This window comes from Cetorhinus maximus, chromosome 7, assembly GCF_964194155.1.
Source record: "Cetorhinus maximus chromosome 7, sCetMax3.hap1.1, whole genome shotgun sequence".
Taxonomy (NCBI): Eukaryota; Metazoa; Chordata; class Chondrichthyes; order Lamniformes; family Cetorhinidae; genus Cetorhinus; species Cetorhinus maximus.
Window position 1 is genome coordinate 6556655 of NC_135885.1, and position 13718 is coordinate 6570372.

Here is a 13718-nt window from a genome sequence, read left to right on the forward strand (position 1 = left end):
GATGGGGGGAGGGGGAGTTTAAGATCTAAAGTTGTTGAATTCAATATTCAGCCCGGAAGGCTGTAAAGTGCCTAGTCGGAAGATGAGGTGCTGTTCCTCCAGTTTGCGTTGGGCTTCACTGGAACAATGCAGCAAGCCAAGGACAGGCATGTGGGCAAGAGAGCAGGGTGGAGTGTTAAAATGGCAAGCGACAGGGAGGTTTGGGTCTTTCTTGCGGACAGACCGCAGGTGTTCTGCAAAGCGGTCGCCCAGTTTGCGTTTGGTCTCTCCAATGTAGAGGAGACCGCATTGGGAGCAACGAATGCAGTAGACTAAGTTAGGGGAAATGCAAGTGAAATGCTGCTTCACTTGAAAGGAGTGTTTGGGCCTTTGGACGGTGAGGAGAGAGGAAGTGAAGGGGCAGGTGTTGCATCTGCTGCGTGGGCATGGGGAGGTGCCATAGGTGGGGGTTGGGGAGTAGGGGGTGATGGAGGAGTGGACCAGGGTGTCCCTATACTTCACTGTCATTGGGCCAAAATCCTGGAACTCCCTTCCTAACAGCACTGTGGGTGTACCTACACCACAGGGGCTGCTCACCACCACTTTCTCGAGGACAATTAGGGATGGGCAATAAATATTGGCCTAGCCAGCGATGCCCGCATGAATGAAAAAAAGTACATCATTGGTTGTGAAACACCCCGAGGGGGCGAAAGGTGCTATAGAAATGTAAGTTCTTTGTTTTGAACCCTATTTTCCCCTTTATTCTTTCAGAGGATGTGGGCATCACTGGCAAGGCCAGCATTGGTTGCCCATCCCTGATTGCCCTTGAACTGGAATTACATGTCAACCAGGCCAGGTAAAGACAGCAGATTTCTTTCTCTCAAGGGCATTAGTGAACCAGCATGGTTTTTAACAACAATCCACTGGTTTCATCGTCACTATTACTGAGACAGCTCTATAATTCCAGATTGATTAAATTCCACCAACTGCCATGGTGGGATTTGAACCCATGTCCTGAGGTCATTAGCCTGGGCCTCTGGATTACTATCCTAGTGACATTACCATTGCACTACCATCGCCCCACATATCACTTTTACCCTTTAACCCGTTTCCCGATTGCCACCTTAGCCCCTTATAGATTTCAGTCAAGTTCTGCCATTCGTGGGGATTACGTTCCCGTGAAACCTCGCAAGCAGCGAGATCGCGAAGGAGGAACGTGCTTTTGAACGGGACTCAATGAGATAGGATCCAGCCATGAGAGGGCAGCATTGGCTTGGGCAGTTACTCTACAGCAAATTGTGGTACAGTACCTGCCCCCGTCAGGGCTGCCGTCTCCCCGGGAAAGAGGAGAGAGGGGTAAGTGAACACTGCTCACGCGATGGGTGATGCGGTGTAGAAAATGCAAAGCACAAAACACAAAGGGTAAGTGAAAACGCAAACAAACAAGTCGTGAAAGGTCTGAATTTACTGTATATTCCTTTTCCAGTGTGTGTGTTTTCCCCACTCCCTGTTTGCTGTGTTCCCTTTTTTTTAATGCTGTTCTACAATATTTTTCCATTGCCGAGGAAAGGTTTTTGTACATCAAATGTTGACTTGACTCATGTTCTCCTGACTGAGCTGTTGAGTGTTTCCGGCATGTTCTGCATTTGCAATTCACATTGTTGTTGCTTATCTCAATCGCACATCTTAATCAGACAGCTGCTCGAGATTTTCATTAAAAATGCACGGTTCATCAGAGGCTGGACCTGATAGATTATCGTTGCAGTATACGGCCACAGTACAGGCGCAGGCTTGCATGCAAAGCTGTTTCCCAGTGCTCTGGAACCACAGAACCGTAGAAACGTTACAGCACAGAAGGAGGCCATTCGGCCCATCCTGCCCATTCACTTCACCAGACCCCACAACCCTTCAAAGTACCTGGTTTCCTCCAATGCTGGATTCCTCCAGAGGATGAGTTCTCACACCGCTCCACAACTGACAACTGTCTCTTCAGTTGCCAAAACCTCTCCACCTCCCTCTCCTCATTTAAGATGCTCTTTAAAACCTACCTCTGAAACCAAGCTTTTAGTCATCTATCCTCCTGTCTCCCTTGTGTGACCCATTCTCAATCTTTGACGGATTAAGTTGCCCTAAAGCCGCATGGGAGTCATTAGGGAAAGCGTGGCAAAGTGGTCATGTCGCTGACCTAGTAATCTCATGACCCAGGCTAATTCTCTGGAGACGTGGGTTTAAACAGCTGGTGGAATTTGAATTCAATAATACATCTGGGGTATAAAGCTAGTCTTGGGAGTGGTGACCATAAAGCTATCACTTACTGTTGTAGAAGCCCATCAGTTTCACTAAGGTCCTCTAGCGTTGCTGAAAAAAAAGACATGTCGAAGCTATTCATCTTGCACTCATCAGGACAGTTCGCAATGTCCCTTTAGGGAAGGAAATCTGCCGTCCTTACCTGGTCCAACCTACATGTGACTCCAGACCCACAGCAATGTGGTTGACTTTTGGATGCTCTCTGAACAAGGGCAATTAGGGACGGGCAATAAATGGCGGCCTAGCCAGCGACGCTCTCATCCCATGAATGAATTTCTTTAAAAAGCTGTATCTCAAGTGTATAGTACTCTTGGCTATGAGTCCACAGGGTCTGGGTTTCAGTCCCAACCCAGAGACTTGAGCACCTGTAATGCAGGCTGGCACCCTCAATGCCCGGATTGAGGGAGACTGAGGGAATGCTACATTATCAGAGTCTTTTAGATGAGAGGTTAGACCGAGGCCAACATCTGGCCTCTCAGGTGAATGTAAAAGCCTCAATGCACTATCTTGAAGAAGAGCAGGGAACTTCTCCCTCGTGTCCTGACCAATATTTAGCCCTCAATCAAAACAGTTGAACTGGTGGTTATCATATTGCTGTATATGGGCGCTTGCTGTGTGTAAATTAGCTGCCATATTTCCCACATTACAACAGTGACTGAACTTCAAAATGTACTTTCTGATTTCTTCAACATGGGATGTGGATGACACTGGCAAGACCAGCATTTATTGCCCATCCCTAATTGCCCCTTGAGAAGGTGGTGGTGAGCTGCCTTCTTGAACCGCTGCAGTCCATGTGGTGTAGGTACACCCACACTGCTGTTAGGGAGGGAGTTCCAGGATTTTGACCCAGTGACAGTGAAGGAACGGCGATATATTTCCAAGTCAGGATGGTGAGTGGCTCGGAGGGGAACTTCCAGGTGATGATGTTCCCATGTGTCTGCTGCCCTTGCCCTTCTAGATGGTAGTGGTGGTGGGTTTAAAATGTGCTGTCGAAGGAGGCTTGGTGAATTGCTGACAGTTTTTGTGGAGTGCTTTAGGAAGTTGCGAATGGTATAAAGGCAGTTTTGTTCTTTATCAGGGAGAATGGAGATTAACAACAAGGGTCTTTATTTGATCGCGTGCATTTGCAGATCTGAGATTTATTGGCTCGATTAATCTGATTATCAAACCAGAAGCCACTGGAAATAAACAGCTGGTCCCTCAGTATTTGCAGAAGTTAATCTTTCAAGGGTGAGCTCCTTTATCAGCACTGGAAACAAGTAGATAAATGAGCACTTAACAGGACTGAACAGGATGAAGGGGAGTGGGGAGAACAAGCGACATGCTGGGTAAGGCTGCCTCACGTCACATAAAGGCAGATCATGCGTTTATTTATTCAGAATAACAAAAGATGCTAAAAATATGAGATAATGAACATATATCATCGCTGCCAGATCATGGTAAAAATATTGGAAAGACCGGGAAGCAACCCATGTCCAAATGGACAATATCCAGGCGGGACCTGGCAAGTGGTGAGTAACATTCGCGTCACACACGCGCCAGGCAATGACCATCTCCAACAAGAGAGAATCTAACCATTGCCTCTTGACATTCAATGGCATTATCATCACTGAACCCCCCACTACCAACATCCTGGGGGTTACCATTGATCAGAAACTGAACTGAACTAGCCATATAAATACTGTGGCTACAAAAGCAGGTCAAAGGCTAGGAATCCTGCAACAAGTAACTCACCCCCTGACTCCCCAAAGCCTGTCCACCATCTACAAGGCACAAGTCAGGAGTGTGATGGAATACTCTCCACTTGCCTGGATGAGTGCAGCTCCCACAACACTCAAGAAGCTTGACACTGTCCAGGACAAAGCAGACCCGCATGATTGGCACCCCATCCACAAACACTCACTGACACCACCATCAACATACAGTGGCAGCAGTATTTATCATCTACAAGATGCACTGCAGAAACTCACCAAGGCTCCTTAGACAGCACCTTCCAAACCCACAACCACTACCATCTAGAAGGACAAGGGCAGCAGATAGATGGGAATACCACCACCTGGAAGTTCCTCTCCAAGCCACACACCATCTTGACTTGGAAATATATCGGCGTTCCTTCACTGTCGCTGGGTCAAAATCCTGGAACTCCCTCCCTAACAGCAGTGTGGGTGTACCTACACCACATGGACTGCAGCGGTTGAAGAAGGCAGCTCACCACCACCTTCTCAAGGGCAATTAGGGATGGGCAATAAATACTGGCTCAGCCAGCGAAGCCCACAACCCATGAAAGAATGAAAAAAAAGCTCGCAAATGGCAGGGGTTGGAATGGAAGAGAAAAACAGGGATTCACACAACAACAACGTGAATTTAGGCGGCTCAGGGGAAGATGGAAAAAAAATTTCCAAGGCTGATGCCAGAATTGAGAGATTAAAACTGTCGGGAGCAGTTAATTCAACAAACTGGGGTTCTCTCCTCGAGAAAATAAATGGCTAAGGGCTGACCTGTTGAAGTTTTTCAAAATCCTGAATGGATTCAACAAGGTGGGCGTACAGGAAATCATTCCACTTGCTGCAGAGACCAGGAGAAGGGGACATCAATATAAGATGGTCACTAATAAATCCGATAAGGAATTCAGGAGTGACACCTTTATCCAGAGGGTGGTAAGAATTGTGGAACTCACCGCCACAAGGAGTAGTTGGGGTGGATAACATAGATATATCCAGGGATAAGCAGGATAAACACCTGAGGGAGAAAGGAATAGAGGGATCAAAGGGTCGTGAATCTGTGGAATTCACTACCTCAGAGCGCAGTGGATGCCGGGACGCTGAATAAATTTAAGGAGGAGGCATGGACAGATTTTTAATTAGTAACGGGCTGAAAGGTTATGGGGAGAGGGCGGGAAATTGGAGTTGAGGCCGAAATGAGATCAGCCATGATCGTATTAAATGGCGGGGCAGGCTCGAGGGGCTGAATTGCCTACTCCTGCTCCTAGTTCTTATGTACTGACAGTGTGAGATGAAGTAGAGGTGGGAGGAGGCTCTTGTGAAGCACAAACTCCAGTACCCGACAGTTGGGCTGACTGGCCTGTTTTTTGTGCTGTAAAGCCGATGTAATTCTATGTACTGTAATCACCGGTGTTGAATTAGCCCGGGCTGATGGGAGGATAATCTCCCCTGTAAGGGGGTCACGCACGGAAAGAGTTTAGGTTAGTCTCAATGCCAGGGCCCAACACTGAAGAACACAGTGTGCTTTTTCTTTAACTTTTAATGCTTGTGGATTGAGGGGCACGAGGTAGGGGGAGGAGTTGCCGCTCGGAAAGACGGAGAATGATGCAACGTGAGATTGTCTTTCTCCGACCGTAACATGTTGATAAAATATTTAAGATGCGCCAGTGAGCTCTAGTTATCTCTTCCGTTCGTTTGCCTGAGACGAGCTGAGGCTCGTTCTGCTACATCCACAGGGTTATTCAGTCGCCGGATCTGGACAAATCTCTCTGCTTTGTTTGAAAAGCAAAGTTAAATGTATCATTTCAGAGATGACCACTACTTTTCTTAATCAGTAAGGCATAAATAATTCCAGGAAAGTAGGGGTAGATTTTTGACTCCACCTTTCATTTTTCCCTTCACTCTTTCCCTCCCTATCATTCCCTCGTTCTCTTGTTTCGTTATTTACTACTTTATCTTTCTCTTTCTCTCTCTGGCGTCCGCTTTAACCCTGGGCTGGTTTCAGGGGGGCAAATGATTTTCTGAGTTTGAGCCCTCGGTCACCTTACTGCAATGAGCAGCCAAAATGGCAGCCAATTGGAATTAGAGTGGAGACGGACAAATTGCTTGATTTTAACAGCCCCTCCCCACATCCTGTTCCCACTGAGTGGGATGAATCAAAACCAAACCTTCCCTTTCCTTCACTCCCTTTCATTTCCTCTTCCATTTATTCCTTCTCTCTTTGTCTCATTCTTTCTCTCACTGTTCCTCTCTATTTTTCTCTGACCCTCTCTTCTCTTAATTCAATCCCTCTCTCTCTTTTTTATTGTTTCTCTCTCTCCTTTTCATTTCATCCTTTCCTTCCTCACCGTAAGACACTGTCTCCCTCTCGTTCCATTGTCCTAATGGTCCTTCCTCATGTGTGACTTTGGTAAGTGCGTTTCAGCAGGCTGATTAATGGTGGGGAAAAGGATTATGAGAGCCAACACCTTTGCAAAAATAATAAAAACGCAACACACATGCATACAAATTAGGAATGAGTTAAGAAGTCCAAATGAAAGTTTTTAAAAATATACAAATCAGTCTTTGGCTTGTCCATGAGGCATAGATGGCAAAATGTTCCGGTTGTTAAGCTGGGTGATTCCGGTAGAGCTGACTTTGACAGTTATGCAGTTGGTTTGGAGACATTTGCAGGGTAGCTGAAGAGGCTGTCCCATTTCCTTTTTGATTGTGGCTTCTGCTGAGCCTTGTCTCCAGCCATAGAAGAAGAGAGACTTCGCCTGTAACTGCAGGAGTGACTAGTTGGTCTTCTTCTTGCTGTCACAGCCATTCACTGATACATTCCTCAGTGCAATGCCTTGACCAATCAGGGTCAAGCTGCCTGGTTTGAGTTTCAAACAATACTTGGCAGTTAACTGTCAGTCACCATCAGCGGTGCATTCCCCATGGCAATGCCACTTGCCAGCCAATCAGCACTCTCTTCACATACAACATAAATTGTTGTTTTCCCCCTTATATTGGTATTCTTGTGAGTGTCCTGATGAGTGCAAGGCAAAAAGCTTAGACATGTCTCTTTTCTCAGCAACACTCAAAAGCATCACACATCCACAGGGCCCTCTCTCACTGCAAGTACAAGGGACATCACCATTCACTCTCTCACACACACCTTCATTGTCCTCACCCCCGTCCATGGACCACTCACCACCCACACAGGCCAGGTATACTTTTCACCTGGCCTGGCAGGTGTCCTGCTTACACTCTCTCCATCTCTATTCATGCAGGACAAGCTGGCACACGACAAGAGGGAGAGGTCGCAGAGCAGTAGAAGAATGCAGCGCAACACCCATCAGACAACCATGCTGTGAGTGATGTGTCCTGTTTCACAAGCCACTGCCATGCAATAGTTATCTCCCCCTTGCTTCCACAGGCACATCTGGGAAACAGCTGAGAGAGTCCATGACCCAGAGCCTTCAATCAAGCCCAAAGAAGCCTCTGGAGAGGAATCAGAAGGCACCCTCCTGCAAGACCTGTCACAGCGCTCACCCACACCCTCCAGCAGTGCAGAGACACGAGGTGGAACCTAGCTTTACTGTAGCCTCGGGGTCACAGTCTGGTGAGCACTTCGCACTGTCTGATCCACAGCAGGCAGCGGCAGGACCTTCCCAGGTCCCCGGCACTCGGAGGAGCTGCTGGAGGCCAGAACGTCGCTGAGTCCGAGTCAGATGAGGAGCCTCTGGACTCAGTCAGGTCTCAGTTACTGGAGCTGCAAAGGCAACTCAGGAACATCAGGAAGGGATGTCCGCTGCACTCCTCAGGTTGCAAGGCATGATGGAGGAGCCCATCCATCTTCAGACTGAGGTGATAGCGCCGGCATGTCAATGCACCGAGGTCAACACTGGCAGGATGGCGGCCGCCATGGACACCTTGGTCCAAGACATTGCTCCTGCACTGCTGCGCGGGCTCGACTCCATCGCTGATGCCGTAGTTGACCTCCAAAAGTGTGTATACGAGAGGGGTGCAGGGAAGCTCGATCTCACTCCAGCTTCCCCTCCTCAAGGAGTCAGCTTGGGGCCCCCGGGCACCCATAGGGAGGAGGATCAGCAGGTGAACACCATGGGCCCATCCACCCAGGTGACTCTGGGAGTGTCCAGCGCATCCGAACCCCCTCTTCCTGTGACCTCAGCAGCTCCAGCTCCACAGGCCGGGGAGGGTGCCACTGCCACACAGCAGGACCCCGAAAGCAGGCCGGGGCCCTCCAAGTCTCGGCCCTCCAGAGGACGCCCACCAAGGTCATCACAGACAGGGCGTCGCAGTCAGCAGGCTGCCTCCACCTGTTGATGTCCGGGGTGCACTGAGACATAGTGGCAGGGTTAGGAAGGTTAAGAAGATGTAGATGCACAGCCTGGGCACGGGTGTTAATCACTTGTACATAATGTTCACTATTGTAAATAAACTCTCAACAATGTCTCCCTGCCTATGGCTCCTTGTTCTGATGAGCAGTGTTCTTGTCACTCAGATGTGAAACTTTTATGCACCAGATAAAGGCAGGTGTCTCAGTCCAGGGCCTCTTCCCTGTGCTCTGTGTGGCCTTCAGACCAAAGTGATGGTCTGGCCTCACACTCCCTGGACACATTACTGATGCCTGCACCTCAATGGTGCTGGTCATTGCTGCCAGAATGTAGTGGGCAGGCGGCACAGAGTTCCATCATTCTCTCTGTGTGCTCTCAGCACCTTTAAGATGGGGCTGGCCCCCATCTCTTCAGCATCTGAGACCAGTGATGCTGTGCTCCTGAAGGGCTCAGGTGCTGAAGGCGGTCAAAGGATCAGATGCTTCTAAAGTTTCATGGCTGCGTCTCTATGATATGACCCTGATCACTGAGCACAAGCGAGCTGCCCTCGGCCAGACAGGAGTCAGACATTCTCAGAGGCTGTGTGAAGATCTATGGAGTGTCCTCACTGCATGTTGTCATCATCCTCCTGGAATTGAGCAACTATTAGGGCCTCCACTGCGTCTCCATGACAGGAGCATTCTCACAGAGGGTATTCGCGCTGCCATTAGCCAGACTGGAGTCAAACATTCACAGATGCGATATGAGGATCTACAGTGTCTCCTCACTGTATGTCGTCATCATCCTCCACAAATCTAGCAGCTATGAGGGCCTCCTGAGTGCACCTGCCTCATCTGGCCAATGCGAGGGCCTAATCGCCGTCGCCTTCGAGGACCCCATCACCCTCATCCCCATCGACATCCTCCTCATCAAAGGATACCTCCAGCTCCTCAATCTCCTCCTCAGCCAGCTCCTCTCCCCGTTGCAGGTTGTAAAAGGTGCAGCGGGTGACGATGATATGTGACACCCTCTGTGGACTGTATTGCAGGGCTCCACCAGACCAGTCCAGGCACCGGAACCTCACCTTCCACATCCCGATGGTCTGCTCCACCAAGGTGCAAGTTGCAGCATGAGCCTCGATATAGCGTCGCTATGCTGCAGTCTGAGGCCGGGTGTCATCAGCCACGGCCTCTGTGGGTAGCCCTTGTCCCTGAGGAGCCAACCCTGCAGCTTCTGTGGACCCTGGTAGACGTCAGGGATCTGAGACTGATTGAGAATGTAGGAATCGTGGACACCCCCTGGAAACCATGCGCAGGCCTGCAGGATGCGCTTGTGGTGGTCACACACCAGCTGCACATTCAGTGAATGGAAGCCCTTGCGGTTGATGTAGTTCACCGTGTGTTGCCACGGAGATCTGAGCACAATGTGAGTGCAGTCGATGGCACCCTGCACCTGCGGGAAACCCGAGATCTGGGCAAATCCAATCGCTCCTGCATCCTGGCTCTCCTGGCCCTGGGTGAAATGCATAAAGTTGTGTTGCCCTCGCGAAGATGGCATCCGTGACCTCATGGATGCTTTTGTGGGTGGAGGCTTGTGAGATCCCACAGAGGTCAACTGTGGAGCCCTGAAGGGAGCCACTGCTGTAAAAATTAGCACCATGTTCACTTTCACAGCCGTTGGCAGTGGATGCCCTCCATGTCCCCATGGCACCAATCCTGCAGCATCTGGCAGATGTGAGTGATCAGTTTCCTAGACATGCGCAATCTTTGATGACACTGGTTCTCGGTCATCTGCAGGAATGAAAGGCGGTGTCTATAGACCCTGGGTGTCGCTAGGTGCTGAACTCGCTGTGGCTCTTCAGCACCGTGCGGGAGCCCCAGCTGCTCCTCCCTCTGCCCAGCCAGGCACCTCTGTCGCTCTCTTCGCCATCGTCTCTGCTCTGTACTCCATGAGGCACACAGCTAGCTCACCAGGCTCCATGATGTACTCCTCCTGCAGGATAAAAAAGAGAGACACATGGATTAACTTGAGTGTTCTAAGAACCTCTCTTGGTTAAGTGTGAAGGCCCCTTAACACATCGTGGAGAGTGCTGGCCACCATTTGGAAAGCTAGAGCTCAGTGTGCTGCATGGCTTCCTGAAACCCCACCCACCTCCGCCACACTCCACCTGACCGATTGGCAGCAGCTTTGCCCACTGGACTGCAGGCTGTGCTCTCAGCTCAGGCACAGACATTCTCCTAACCCACACTGCAAGGCTGCACTGTTGGCTTGAACCATGGGGGAGACTGGTCCAAACCAGGATGCTGACATTGCAAGGGGCTGTGAGCACCTTCACCAGTGACTGAGCCATGACCAGCTTTAGTGAGGAGATTGTACAATGTGTGCAATCGTCCAACTGTTCTGCAGTCCACTAAAATGCTCATTAGTTTGCAGTCTGTGTCTGAGGGGTGAAAAGCTCTGGAGCACCTGGTGGCCCTTTCAGGCCTCTGCATTGCTTGAGTGGGCAGATAAGCTAGAGGCCTGACTCCACACATGTCAATGTGGCTGCGCCTGAACTGTCTCAGCTGCAGGGGAATGGTCACTTTGTACAAGGTTCCCCTAATGTGTGGCCACTTCCTTCCCCCACCCCACATGTGCTTGTGCACGACCTTCATCCACAGGGCAGCCCTTGCCCCTCCCCCCCCACTCCAAGCCGCCTCATCCCCAGGGCAGCCCTTGCCCCACCACCCTCCTCAAGTCACCTCAACCTTGAAGTCCAACAGGCGACCCTTTCGAGCGCTGCACAACGTTGCTGTGCACTCACCTCCGAGCTCCCTCAGAGACCAGCCCGCCAAGTACACGCCCTATATATGCTGTTGTGAAACACGCCAGCCATGATCCAGCATGAGCAGATGATTCCGGTGGGCTGGCCTTATAGTGATATGCAGACGTGTTACAATGAGGTTCCCGACATCCAACGGGATGGGAAATTGACGGGCTGAGCGGTCGATTGCAAACTGGTTTCATGGTTAGGAAAGCTAATAGAATGTTATCATTTATTGCGAGGGGAATTGAATACAAGAGTAGGGAGGTTATGCTTCAGTTGTACAGAGCACTAGTGAGACCACATTTGGAGCACTGTGTACAGTATTGGTCACCTTATTTAAGGAAGGATGTAAATGCGTTAGCAGCAAGTCAGAGAAGGTTTACCAGACTAATACCTGGAATGGGTGGGTTGTCTTATGAGGAAAGGTTGGACAGACTCGGCTTGTATCCGCTAGAGTTTAGAAGAGGTGACTTGATTGAAATGTATAAGATCCTGAGGGGACTTGACAGGGTGGATGTGGAGAGGATGCTTCCTCTTGTAGGAGAATCTAGAACTAGGGGTCACTGTTTAAAAATAAGCGGTCGCCCAATTAAAACAGAGATGAGGCGAAATTGTTTCACTCAGAGGGTCGTGAGTCTTTGGAACTCTGTCCCTGAAAAGGTGATGGAAGCAGAGTCTTCGAATATTTTTAAGACAGAGGTGGATAGGTTCTAGGTAAGCACAAGGGTGATGGGTTATCCGGGGAAGGTGGGATGCAGATTTCAGGTTACTATCAGATCAGACATGATCTTATTAAATGGTGGAGCAGGCTCGAGGGGCTGAATGGCCTCCTCCTGCTCCTCATTCATAGGTACGATGCCGTGAAACTGATTTTTGGTCTTCTCGTCAGATCGTCTGCTCATGCCACCAATCACACCTGACGCCAGTGGGCACAGAAAATTCCACCCCTTGTCTTGTGCCCAGAGTCTGTTTTCTTTCATCTCTGACCATTTTACACATTCTGAGATTTAAATCAACAGGAGATGGATTTCAGATGATTCCTGAGAAGTGGTAATCAGTCTTTGTCTCTGCAACAGGAGATTAAATTTCAGTCTTTGCATTTTTCCTATCTCTCTTTCAAGTGTCTCTGCTTGAAGAAGGCCATATCACCTTCTCAGATGCAACATTCCATGTTCTCTCAAGACAGGCTGGTCAGTATAATTCACTTAGGAATTTTCCAGAAAATGGTCACTTTGCATTATCAGCCATCTTTGGCTTAGTGTCCTTGCTTGTACTTTTTTAAAAAGACATGAGTCTTCCTTAAAAAGTTCAATATGCCCATAAGTAATTCATGCCTGTAATCGGCTTTTCATGACAACTCACACAGATACACACATGTAGACACACACGCACGCACTCGCACACACACACACACACACACACACACAGATATACGCACACGCACAAACAGATATACACACCCATGCACACATACACACAAACAGACACATACAGACACACACAGATACTCACACACACAGATACACACACACACACACACAAATATACACACACACATACACACAAACAGACACATACAAACACACACACAGACACACACAAACGGACACATACAGGAACACACAGATACACACACACACAGATATACACACTCGCACACACACACACACAGATATACACACTCGCACACACACACATACACACAAACAAACACATACAGACACACTCACATATACACACATACACACATATACAGGCACACAGACACACACACAAACACACAGAGGCACACATACACACACACATGCACACAGACAGGGAGACACACACACACACACACACACACACATACACACACATAAATGTACGCAAATACTTGCAGACACATGCACACAGGCACACATGTGCACATATGCAAACAAATGCATTCTCATCCAATGCGGTGAGTAGGCCATGATTAAATATCTGAATTCCCTGCTGTGGTAATGAGTAAATTAGTCCATGTTGGTTTTAGTGGATGGGACGAGGCAACAGACTTCACTGGTACTTTCTTTCCTCCTCTTCCTCTGCCACTATGCTGCCCAATTTCAGATGGTGTAGCTTTGTTAATTAATTTGTGGGATGTGGACATCACTGGCCGGCATTTATTGCCCATCCCTAACTGCCCTTGAGAAGGTGATGGTGAGCCTGCCTTCTTAAATACAACTGAGTGGCTTGCTCGGCCATTTCAGAGGGCAGTTAAGAGCTATGGGTCTGGAGTCAGGTTTGGGACCAATTGACAGCAGGTTTCCTTCCCTAAGGGACACCTGTGGGGTATTTAATCGCAATCCAGTGGTTTCGATGTCACCATATCGTAGTGTCAACTGTAGTTGAATGTTCAAGCTATGCTTAAGTTTATTGTTTACACTTTGGAGATGAACCATTGAAACACTCTATGCCTCTCATTGACTAAGATTGGGAGGGAGTAGTGTTTTGAAAAGTGCAATGTTCAATTTGTTCACTTGAAAACAGCAGAGGGAGCCTTCTAGACTCTGAAGAAGCAATTTTAAGAAAAGGAAGCCATTGTTGCTTGTGTAGTTTTAATTTTGGCAGCATCTG